The 13,131-nt window shown below is 38.9% G+C and overlaps 1 long non-coding RNA gene across 1 annotated transcript in view; it reads right to left on the reverse strand.

Moving 5' to 3' along the window:
• LOC100857789 overlaps positions 1-13,131 on the reverse strand; it is an 80,384-nt gene that overhangs the window by 42,861 nt on the left and 24,392 nt on the right. Inside the window, exons 8-9 of the long non-coding RNA XR_006938361.1 lie at positions 7,193-8,279; positions 678-745 (exon numbers count right to left, since the gene is read on the reverse strand). This is a non-coding gene — a long non-coding RNA (uncharacterized LOC100857789). The remainder of the gene's footprint in view (positions 1-677; positions 746-7,192; positions 8,280-13,131) is intronic.

Genomic DNA, 13,131 nt, shown 5'->3' on the forward strand with positions numbered 1-13,131 from the left:
GAAGCATTACTTTCAGAGCAACCTATGGATATTTGAATCTTCTCTATTTGAAGTAAAAAAACATAATCAAAATGATTATTCATCTGAAAAAGAAAGTATTTTAAGAATTTTATCTTAGCAGGAAATCTTCTAGAAAATGTGAGCTCTCACTCTAATTAGATTGATTTTAACTTCTACTTGTAACACTGCTTAAGAGTATGCCAAGGCAAAGCTTTTGAAGGTAATTATGTTGCGACTCATACTGAAGATATTTCAAATCAGGAGCCCAGCCCAAAGACATCCAACCCAATCGTTCTCTAATTTTAGGATTGCTGAACATTCACACTTAATCGTCAACATAGACTGTAGAACTGCAGTTATTAAAATGAAGATAAGATAAATCTTAATTAACCAGTTCTACATCTGTAAACAAATAAACCAATCATATCTCTGTGAATTGTGAGCAACAACTTTGCATCAACCTGAGAAGATACATATATATATATATTATTTCTTACTGATTACAAATTACAGTAATGGAAAGTGTGCAGTATGAAAACAATGGATTATTAACAGCTCTGTAAAATTCATCTGCATGATTTAAATTGGAAAAGAGGAGACTGTATGCCCATTATTATGCCTTTCCTGCTAAAACTGATACACAATTTGGGCCAGCAAGTGGCAACTCATTTACTTACAATGATCTATGGGGCAAATCCATTACCAGGGCAACTCCGCTATCTCTTCTAATGCTGATGTCATTCCTCTGAGAAATAAAGTAAAATGAAAAAGTTGAGACCACAGTTCTGATGCTATCTTGGTTTTGTTGACTAACATTTACAGATATCTCCAGCAAACATCACTATTTTGCAGCAGTTTGGAAATTCCCATGTGATCTGTGACCATGGTTCAACATCCTCCCCAGTTTTTAATAAATGTCTACATACTGCATCTCCATAAATACAGAATTCCACATCAATATTACTGGCAGGTTGTCCCTTGGCTATTTCAATTACATTCTTACAGCCCTTGTTACTAAGTCTACAGGGGCAAAGTCTTCTTTTAATTTACTTCTAATTTGATTGGAACTTATGAGTTCTGTGATGTTTCAGCATTCCACAAAACTTGCCAGTTCATTTCATGTACGATACTGAAAAAACCAGCAAATGATATGAATGTCTGGGTCTCTGTTGCTTTGACTATATTCAGTTGACCAACTCAAGGCAAGAGATCATGAGCTGTTAAAGTACCTAGGGGAAAGTACTAATAGCCCCAGAAATATCCAGTAGAGACATTTGCTGAATTGCGAGTTTCACTGAAATTCACTGAGACAGATCCTGATCACCCTCATTCCAGTCAAGTCATGACTGCAAACTGAGGGCATTTTCTTCCACTAGGGGACTATCAGTACTAGAAAGTGAGAATCTACACTGGAAATTTTAGTAGCTTAATCCAATGGTATATCTGCAACTACCTCTTGGGCTAATCACAAAACAAAAGATGATATCACCAAATTGTGCTTGATGTTTTCACCTCGAAGAGAAGAAAAATCCAGCCATTTCTCAACGTAGTGGCAGTTCATTTCAAAACTTGCTAACCACCTCTGTATTCTGTTCCTCATGCATTTCTCATCTTTCCACATTTGCAATGTATGGACACACAAAAGTATTTTGATATTCGTTAAAAATTAAAAATATTGATACATATAGCCTTCCCAGAAAATATAAAAGTACTAGCCAAATGTTAAATAAAATATTAAAGCAAGATTAGACAGCACAGCAGAGTATATTTGTATATGAGGTTCTAATTCACATTAATCATTTAACTCAGGATATTTTAATTGCTGAGGTGAGAGGCTGAGATGTAATTTTGACTTTGTAACTCACTGGTTGTTTAATGGTAGCATAAAAACTAAAACTGCCATGTGTTCCAGTGAGATGCGGTTACAAGGATTTGTCTTCATTATATGCCTAATCATAAACTATATAATTGTATAAAGTACCCTGTAGAAATGAACAATATAAACAAAATGTTAACAGAAAGGAATGGAGCACGGTTACCTTGGTAGGAATTACATGATAATGTGAAAGTCAGCCACCTATGTCTCTCTTATATACATATCAAAGGGAAAATAGATAAAGTTTGAAAAAGTTACTGCAATAACCCCCGGAATAAAATTAGCCTATTTGACTTAAACCAAGAAAAGTAATCCTGGACTGAATGTTCACCTTGTTTCTACTCACAAATTAAGTATTCAACAAAGAGAAAGGTGAGGAAATAACTTTAAAGTATCAAATAAAACAAAAAAAGAGATGTAAAAAAAAAGAAAACATTTCTAAAGCCTATATTTGCAAGATTTTTTTGGATGAAAGATTAGAGAAAAAGCCACTTTTTCCTTCTCGTTCACTCCTCCTCTTTCCTCTTTGGCTTCACTTCAAAGCAGTAAGCATCATCCACCTTTGGATGTTTTATGCTGATTTACCCATGTTGCTGCTATAAAGTTTCTCTTGGGCCAGAATCTGCTGAGCAATCTTATCTCCCCAGAAGTCAGTATTTTTAGGAGGGGTCTTGATTATTCTGTGGAGTAACCTCTCCAGAGCCTGAGTCTGCACTCATCATTCTTTGCCTTTCTCCCTTCTTTCTTCTCTTAGGTGAGGTGGGTAGGGTTGGGTTTCACATTTTCCTCCCCTCTACAAGAAGGAATTTTTCTTTTATAGAGTCTTCACAAATCACTGCCCTCTGTCCCTGGCTGAGACACACACATGGAGCTGAGCCTCTGAGGCCAACTTTTCCAATTTGACCGAATCCTCTCTGAGCACGGGCTGCCACGTCTCTCCTCCCACAGGGCCAATGGCCCCTACTATCCCTCTGTAGCAGGTTTAGAGGACCTGAGGAGGCAAGGCAAGATGCTTTGCCTCAGTGATCAGACTAAAAAACATCCCCTGGTTGTCTGAGCTGTGATCTGAACTTGCTCATCCAGAAGCCTTTAATGTCTGATGTCAAAAACAGGATGGACAGAAAAGGGAGACTTGTAGTTGGAGGATAAGGAGTAGGACTGTTCTCAGCAGAAGATGGTTATGTTGAATTAGGTGTAATATGAAACTGTGTTGTAGGCAGTATATTCTCTGCAAAGTATTACCTGGGGGACAGAACATCCCAGAAATGCTCTATCAACTAACTACTATATCTAACTTCTATACCAAACTTCAGTGGAACATTAGTAGAGTAAGATGTGCTAGATCAACCTTCCCACAGGGTAACAGAGACCCCCCTCAGTCCTGGAATAAATGTTAGAGGAGTGTCTGTGTTGCCTTTATCTAATATATAAATTAACTCAAATGATCTGGCAATTAGTTAATTTTGGAAGAAAAAATCTCATCTGCAGATGCCCTCAGCAAAGATCTGGTTTCCTTTTTTGTCTGATATCTCTCTCTCCACTCTTTATACTCCCCCATGTGAAAGCATATCACCCTTTAGCTGTTCCCCAGCACAAAGCCCACTGCTGGCGTGCAACCAGTGAAACTCCAACCCATAACAACATTAAGAAACAATTACTGCTCCTGCTATCATGAGAATCCTGTTCAGCTTTGGGGGTGGGTGTCTCAATCTCAACCTTCACAGCAGGATTATTCAGGCCAACAGACAATTCTGCTTTGGAGCTGAAGATTAAGAAATAATATAGGGGAGAAAAATGCCACCCAAACACGAGGGAGGAATTATTTTCATATTGTAGAGATTTATTAATTTGTAGCATTGCTAAAAAGATTACTGTTTGCAGATAGCCTTGTATATTTAAAATGTTTCTAAACAGTATGTACTGGATGCTTCCCCCCACACAGACCACCATTATCTTTTGAGTTTAATACATTATCAGCTGTGGAAAACTGAGGGGATATTTAGAACATTAAACAAGCTATTAATTTGGTGATTATGGAAATGAGTATATTGTAGTTTTTTTGCTACAACAGCATCTCCTGGGGGAGCTCAACACAGTGCTTGGAAAACCTCGCTAAAAAAAATGCACGTATCATTATTCACTTAGTGACCAACACAACAAATCCTTAATTATCACTCCAGATCTCTAGATATGTACAGAACAGGCAAACAAACAAACAAATAAATCCACTTAGAGGGAAAAAAAAAAGTCTCTGGAAGTAGAATTTACCCAACCATGTATAAGTAGCTATCAAAGTATGTGTCTGTATCTGGGCAGGTCACCTCAAGATGTCTTAATACTCAGCAGAGAATTAGACAAACAAATTAATGATGATAGTGACACAATTTGTCTCATTAGTTTCCTACATTTGTAATTGCATCTTACCAGCTCTATTAACTAATTTGACTAGATCTCCCTTGGCTATAATAAAAGTTCATGATGCAGAGATCTTAAAACAATTATCTGATCTGCAAGGTGTTCTCAGCTCTCCAGCAGCAGAGGACTTCCACTGTCCATGTATAGAAAAGTTCACTTTCACATCTTTCTTTAATCTGAATCTTCCCCCTGTTGGGTACCCATGTTAAAATCCTCAGTTGAGAGCTTGTAGTTCATGTACGACCATTTGAGAACCAGACAATGTGTACAGACCTGCATGTGTCATCCTCTTCAGAGATCACTTGAGATCATAAAATCATAGAATTTTTTCGTGTTGGAAGGGGCTCTTAGAGATCATCTAGTCCAAGTCCCCTGCAATGAGCAAGGGCATCTACAGCTAGAGCAGGTTGCTCAGAGCCCCATCCAGCCTGACCTTGAGCATCTCCAGGACAAGGAGATGCCTACGTAAGATTCAGTGCCGGAAAATTCTTCACAGAACACAGTGTAGGTGTAGGTGACGCATACTTTCAAGCCTGTTTGTCCACTATCAACATAAGAGACCAAAAGTCACCTCTTCAGAAAGGTACCAGAAAAGCACAGGAAAAATTTGCATATAGAAACCCAATGGCCCAGCATATACAGGATCCATGCTGGTATAGCACTGGTACCTTTAAGAAATGAAATTATTTATCTGTGTGCCACAGCTTCAACATAAGTCAGTAAAGGAAAAACAAAACAAAATAAAAATAAAGTAACATACTTCTATGTCAAACACATATCGTACAGATGATGGGCCAGAAACCAGCTTGCCCTAATCTACATGACAGAGAGGCAGACAGGTACATGACCTGTCCAACTGTCCCTAAAGAAAGGGCAGGGCTATAGTAGCAGTCACTACTCCACCTAGACCTGCCTGTGAACGTCAGGCTCTGAACACCAACGGCCATGGAGAGCGCAAACCCAGTAACAATCAGATTGCTGAGCTAGCCATACAAAGATAAACGTCCTCACTTTTGTAATGCCTGGTACTGTTGGTTTGAATAGGATCTTTGCTCCACTTCTCAAGGCATGAATGGTGCCTTTCTTTACTGATACGAGCTTAGCAGCCTTCATGGAACTCTCTTGGTGGTGCCACGTACACTTTGCAAAACAAAGCAATAATTCTCTGTGCTGGTGAGCTGTGAGTGAAGATTTTTGCTCATACTTCCAAGAAGCAAAGGTGTAAGAGGTGCAGAGACAAACATGAAACTGCAACTCAGAAGTTAGATATTTATGACCTGCTACCTGGTTCGGATCACTGCTTTCCACTGCCTGCAGCAGGGGGTTGGAACTAGATGATCTCTGAGGTCCTTTCCAACCCATGCCATTCTATGATTCTGTGATTCTATGATTCTATTCCACAGTTTTCCTAAGCAAGCCTGAGTGTGCTGCAAAGCCTTTGTGCCTATTCCTCCTCTTCTCGACAGCAAAGCAATGAAAGCAGCACTTCCCTGTCTAATCCTAAATACTTCAAAGATTGTGATGTACCCACATATTTTGGCAATAAAGTTGTAGCAGTATCTCAGATAGATAAAATCTCCTGCAAACAGAGTACTGGATTATTTTAAAAGAATACTTTTTCAGTTCAATCATACTAGAAGAATAATACGCATTATACAAACAGGGTTTCTGATTTAATTACAAGGGTTTCAAAGTCCCCTCCCGTACTTAACACTCAGGGTTATGGAACTTGTTGCCAAGCAATTACCCTTTAAATTTGCTTTAATCCATGCCGATCATTTCTCAGAGTTGATCATTACTGTAGAGTTTAATTGCTTTTGTTGGCTTACATGTTGCTGGAGTTCAAACAGAACAGATTATCAGGAGGCTGCCAGCCGCAAAACTCTTTGAAATAAAGGCGGGAATCCACGTGAAGAACCTCACAGTGCGCTTTGTTTTAATAACTTCCCAGAAATCATGGAGCACACCTATATTAGCCTCAGAAAAAGTTTGCTGCTATCAGTTTTCCAGAGGTACCAGTCATCTGTGCTGTTTAGAGTCACTAGATTTGCAGAAATGTAAGTGAATACAGGATTGGGAAGAAATAAAATGAATCACAGTAGAAAGAAGGATAAGAACATTGTCTCTGGATAGGACAACATGCAAGACAACCAAGATCATAGGATGGTTTGGGTTGGAAGAGACCTCAAAGCTACCCCAGCCTCAGACCCCTGCAATGGGCTGGCTGCCCCTCACCAGCTCAGGCTGCTCAGGGCCCCATCCAGCCTGGCCTTGAGCTACTCCGGGTATGGGGCACCCACAGCTTCTCTGGGCAGCTGTGACAATGCCTGACCACCCTCTCTGTGGAAAACATCTCTCTGACATCTGATCTCAGTCTCTCCTGCTCTAGTTTAAAACCATTTCTCCTTGTCCTATCAAAGACACAAAACATGTAAATTGCAAGTCTGTGTCAACAGCAGAGGGTCTCTCACACTTGCACCATACGCAGTTTGGGTTTGTGGGTTGCTATGGAAGAAGGGTGTTCTCTTCCCAACCCTTAACACAGCTTACTTCTCATCCTCTCAGATCATGTCGTTTATCTTAAGGAAGCTGCCAGTTGCAGCAGGAAGCTGGATTGTGTCCGTGATAAAAGCGATCTTTTCTTTCAATAACACAGTTTATCTATTAAGTGAAACTGCTTTTAGAAGAGGCTTGGTACGTTTGCAGCATTCCCCCTGGTAATGAGGTTATGCACCCAATACAGCTGATACTGCTGAACATTCATCAGGACCATCTTCATTTAAGCGCCAGATGTATTTGCAGTCATTCAGCACTTTCCCTTCTAACCCAAACTCATCTGTTTCTTAGTTTTTCAATTTGCTTTCCACATGAACATCAAAAGCCTCCTCTACGTTTCCTTACCTTTAGCTCAGGTTCAGTCTAATGAAAAAGAGAGGGAAGTTTGTCCACACAATGCATTTTTCTTCCCTCCCACACCGTCATTATCTCTTTTCCTTTGTAGCTCAGCAACACCTAGAAGTTTTGGCAGTGTACCAAAGGTTTCACCAGCACTTGGCACCACACAGCTACATGGCACTCTCCAGCTGTCTAATCAGGCTGGTATCACAAAGCCTCAGCAAAGGAGTAACAATGCATGTACACGCAAGATACTTTGGAATGGGCAAAATCTGGGAAGAAGGAAGGGAAGGAAGCCAAATGAGTATATCACATACTAACATGATGAGGAATAACTGGATATACGTTAAGTTAGCAATGTCACAACATTGTGATGGAGTGACAAGGTTGTGTTTATGTAGATTGAAAAGAGCAACATGTTGGTAGGTGCTACAGCTAACAAATGATTATCAGCCATGTCTTGTCATGTTTATGTGCAGCTATGCCATTAGAACAGAATTTAGAGAGGAGAGAAAGAAAACAAGCTGACTTCATGCAAAATTGTTATTGCAGTACCTACGCAGCATAACGGTAGCCCAAAGCAGTCCTAATCTATAGATTGCAATACATGAAGAATGTTTTCGTACAACTCCTTATAGAGGTACCCACTATGGCATCCCAAAAACAGCCTGGAGGGAGAGCTGTGTTACAGTCCTGATGAAGCAAAAGGCTGCATTCTGCATGCACAAAGGCTACAGGAGTCCTTTTTTCTTCCTTGTTTAGATAAGCAGATATTCTTTGTCTATTTGTTCAAACAGGTGTGTTCAAAGAGGAGGTACAATGGTGTATGGTACTCTCCAGTACAAAAGACAGCATTGAGCATGTAGCTTTGCGATATCATTACCATGGAAATTTTTTAATTGAACAAAATGGCAAAAACAAACAAACAAGCAACAACAACAACAACAACAAAAAGAGTAAGTCAAGTTGAGAGAGTCCTCTGGAGGTCATCTTTGGAGGGAGGTCCAAATCCTTCTCAAGCAGAGTTGCCCAGGACCATAATCAGGTGGTTTCTGAATCTCTCCAAACACCTCCATAGTTCTCTGGGAAACAGCTAGAGATTGTAGCAAATCAGAAACTTGAGAAATACAGAATAATTAAAGTAGAGATCATGAACCTCAAGGCAGAATATTTTATCCAAGCAATTGGTGACACACAGATGGGAGGCACTGTTTACACTATGTAGCATAAGACTATCATACCGGAAGAACTGGAGAGCCTTGTATAGCTGAGATCAACTGAAATGCAAAAGTAATAAATGCAAGGTCCCGCATCTGGGAATTAACTCCACTGTATCTGTCACAAATCGAGGCTTAGGAAACAAAGAGTGATATACCACAACTATTTTACATATGTGAAAAAGGAGAAGGCAATCCTAAACTGTTACTGAATGTGGTACGTCCAGAAAAATGAAGTGGGATTAACACCACCACACAACATTGTGAGAATTGTGAGTGCAATTCCAGCCACATGTTTTAAAAGTAAATTAAGATGGAAATGGATATGAAGAAAATCTACTGGAATAATCTAGAAGAACTAAAGTCTTATTGGAGAGAAGGTAACAGATATTTTTCTTGCTCAGTTCAGCAAAACAGTGTCATTAATACAATCTTTTTTCCACATAACTGTGGGGTCTGAATTAGGGAATGAAAAGAATATTTAAACCAAAGGACTTCTTTTTACTCAAGAGGAAATCAAGTATACACCAGATACAAATACAATCAGCATGGAAATTGGGAGATAATTTTTATCTGGGTAATTAGTCTCTAGAAATTTCCATAGGAAAAACCCCAAAGCACAAATAGAGTTATGGTGGAACATCGTAAATTTACTAAAGACATTTTTATGTCATATTTTTCTCCAACAGAATGGCAACAGATGTAGTGAACCTGAGGATCACTTCTTATTCAATGTCTAAAACCAAATTTACCCTTTATACAAAATGCAAAAATCAAATTTGAAACACCCTGGAGCCTCCAGTTTGAACATTTATAGAGGTTTTAAGTAGTTCTAAAATTTTAGAGCTTCACCTATGGCAAAAATCTCATATATCACACCTGTTTGACACTTAGGCTTTTTTTTATATGGCTTACAGAATCATTTTTCTCATGCCAGTGCGATTTTCCAAATACTGGGTTAAAAGCATCAGCATCAAACACATTTTAGATGTCACTGCCAGAAATTAATTCTTCCCTCTGCCATAAATAGGGATTCAGCTGGACAGCACTTTCACATCCAGGAACGCAAACTGGGAAAACTCAAGGAAAACGTAATAAGAAGTAATAATACTCATCGTGGCTGAAAGAAAATGACGAATTGATTTAATGCTTCTGTAGTCTATTCCTGCATAATTTAAAGGGGTATTGCTCAGAAAAGCATGTTATGAGAAATATTTCTTCAGAAAGGATAAAAGTTAAGAAATCAGGCAAAAAAAAAATAGTCATTATGCAAGGGTCAGGCCAGATTTTCTCTTCAGTTTATATAGATCAATGAATTGCCACTAATTTGCTGAAACTGTGCTACTCCATATCTACACAGCTCAGGGGCTTTGTCATGCTTGGGGCTTGCCTTAGCCTTGTGTTGAGATGGTGGTACCAGAGGCTGCTCCAGTGGAATCAACATGAGCGGCTGTGCACAGAAAGCAGGGAAATGCACATTTGGATTGGGCCCCTCCAGTTCAAAAATGAACCAGCACAATACTTGGACGTAGAACCATATGTCCTAAGAATCCTTGTCTTCAAAAATGAGGTTAAAAAGCCTGTCCTAAAATCTAGAAAATAAAATAAAATTCACAGGAGTATTGATTTTTATTCTCAAGGCTTAGGATTCAAACAGCCTTCCCACTGCTCTGTGCACTCCTCGGCCAGCTGATTGTCACAGGCAATTTCTGCACTGACAGAAACAGCAAGGTTTGGACTCATCCTGCCTCATGGAGACTGAAGACTTTACTTAGCAGCGATGGAAAAAATCAGAATCAGCTCCTTGTGATGCAATTCTCCGCATGCCGGTGACAGAGACTAGAATGACTATGGGGCCTGTAACTTCAAGTTCTGAATCTGGCCAAAGCACTGTGTTCATCCCACACCAGCATCTCCGCTGGCACAAATTGCTCTGAAAGAGCTGCAAAAGCCTCTGAACAAAAGGCTGATCCAGGGCCCATCACCATTGCAAAGCACACATGCTTTCTGAGATGGAGGGAGATGGTGAAAGGGTTTGTGTTTCTGGAACTCTGATCAAGGGCGACAACTTCATCATTTGTGCTGATGACACCAGTTTGCTTCCTTTACAGCTCTGGCATAAGAAAAGCATTTATTTCCCTCTTTTCTGTGATTTGTCACTTTTACTGTGTCAAAGCAAGGTTTTATAAGTGTTCTCCATCTTTGAACATTAAATTCAGGGTGTGTTAGTCAAAAAGAATGTGAAGCTGGTGGAAAAAAACGCATAGGATACCTTCAGGAAATTTTTCATTATGTGGAAGAGACAAGAGAACCAAATGGTCTTTTATCTGTAAAAACACAGAATCTGAGAAACAAATTTTAGTCAGGAGAGCCTAGTGTTCTTTTTTCCACTTCCTTTGGCCTCAGGAAATGGAGAATCATTTTAAAGATGAACTGTGAGAGAATGTTTGAAGTTCTTTTCCCATTTCAATTCAAATGGGTGCCCACACTAACATATTGCAAATAGAAACAGCACTTTTGAGTAGAACTCAGTCAAAGAAATTAAGATAGCTCAAAGAGAAAGGATAATCCAGAAGTCAGAATAGTAACACGGAATTTACAAAACCTGAATACAAGTCTTCCTTACAACCTTAAATTGCATTCTTTCTTTGCCTTACCTTTTCTTTTCACATATATTTAAAAGTGTTTCCATAGTATAGTGAAAATGGAAATTGGACAGAGATGGATTAAATGAAAAAACAACTCAGCTGTTTTATTGCAGATGAATACAGAAAATTAAGTAGATTCATCCCAGTTTCTATTCCTGTTATACATATTTTATTATAAATATTGTTTCTATATTGATACTTTGTGTTGTACATTCAAAACATTTCGGGGGCTAGCCACTGGGAAAAGGTGGAAGAGGTCCTCTTCCATGAGGACAGTTTCTTGGAGAACAAGAGTGCAAGGGTATTAAGCGAGAGGGAAAAAAAATAATTAAATAAAAGCAAGACAAGGTGTATTGTCACACAACATTCGAATTTGCTAGATTTTGGGGTGAAGTCTCTGACCAAATGTCTGGTGATTATCCAAAGAACTATCTAACACTGTGCCATCAAAACTTACTGAATCATCTTTGCCACTTCTATGTTTCACAAATGTACATCAATACAAGAAATGGCATGTCCAACTACATACACCTGTAGCCTTCATAGCCAGAGATCTGTCTTCTCTCTCAATCTAATCTACCTTTTTTCCATACTCAGAATGATACTACCTAGATGGAAGCTACAATAGCTCCTTCCTGACACGCTTAAATTCCTTTGTGCTTTTAGTCATATGTTCCAGTAGGAACAAGATGTTTGAAATATCAGTCATAAAAGAGCTACCCCTCCTGAAAAAGTGTCATTATCCGACACTGTACAAAGTGCCTGCCAAATTACCCTTAACTTTCAATCATTTCAAGCTTTTAATTTCTGACAGTAATTGTAAAAATGAAAGCTTTCCTCCCACCTGAAGCATTGTTAATCACACAGCTGAAAATCAGACAAACAAACGTCATCAACAACCCTAGCACAACCTTGTTCATAGTTACCTCCCTCACGAAGCAACTGAACAGATGTCCTTCTTCCTAAAGGTTGAATGAAGAGGATACAGGACAAGGATTTGTTTATTTTTTAATGTTTTGTTGTTGTTGTTGTTTCTTAATTTTCCTGCTCTTGTTTCATTTTTACTATTTATTACTCTTTGCATTGGCAAATCAGGAAGCCATAATGTAAATATATTTTTAATATCAAACTTAAATATCTTAGAAAAAGCTTAGTAAATCCATTTTTCTGTCAACAGCTTCTGCTTTGGCCTTTATTCAGGACACCACCCTCTGATATATAATACATTGCTTTCACATGTTCATTTCCAATCCCAGCTCGTGCAATGGTAATGAGTGCTTCAAGAAGATGACAGGCAGATGCCTAAGTTTGAGATCCTGTTCTGATCTGTTGATAGCAATATCCCACAATCCTGTCTCATTCCTTGTGTTTGCTCCCTATGGCCATATCACAGCTAAACGCAGATCCTGACCACACAGTCCCATCTGTCAGATGGATTCCTGCGCCTCTCTGGAGCCTGGAACCTCAGTCTTGCTCCTTGTTGCTGCAAAGATTTGTTTACAGTCATACTAAAGCCAGATTAGGGCTCATATGAATGAACTCCGCAAGGTATTCTATTTGATAGTAAAACCTCAGACTTGCACAGAGCCAAGCAAGCTCAATAATATTCTGAAACAGCGAATTCATTTTTCTTGATAATATTGTGCCAGATCTGTGGATTGTACTGATGCCACCAACAATTTCAACACTAGGTATTAACATTTCTTCTGCTTTCCTTTAATCTTCGAAGACACAACTTTCCACCAGATAAAAATCAGCCAAGTATGTTGATAAGCACATAATCAGCTACGCCTTTAGATTAGGTTAGATTTGATTTAACATTATTAATTATTCTGCTTTTCAATGAGTAATTCAGCCATGTGATTGCCTACCCAAGCCATAGCAGAACAACCCCACACATTGTGTAACCTGTAATTGTGCTAAGCTGAAAGATTCTACACCTTATAATGGTCAAGACAGAAAATTTGATGAACTATGTAGAAATTTTTCCAGTGGTTGTAGTTAACTGTATGCCAAAATCTGGACACTATCAGTTTGAAAGATAGGTCACACAAGAACAAAAATAGAAGCTATTTGTCCT

This window comes from Gallus gallus, chromosome 2 (assembly GCF_016699485.2).
Source record: "Gallus gallus isolate bGalGal1 chromosome 2, bGalGal1.mat.broiler.GRCg7b, whole genome shotgun sequence".
Lineage (NCBI taxonomy): Eukaryota > Metazoa > Chordata > Aves > Galliformes > Phasianidae > Gallus > Gallus gallus.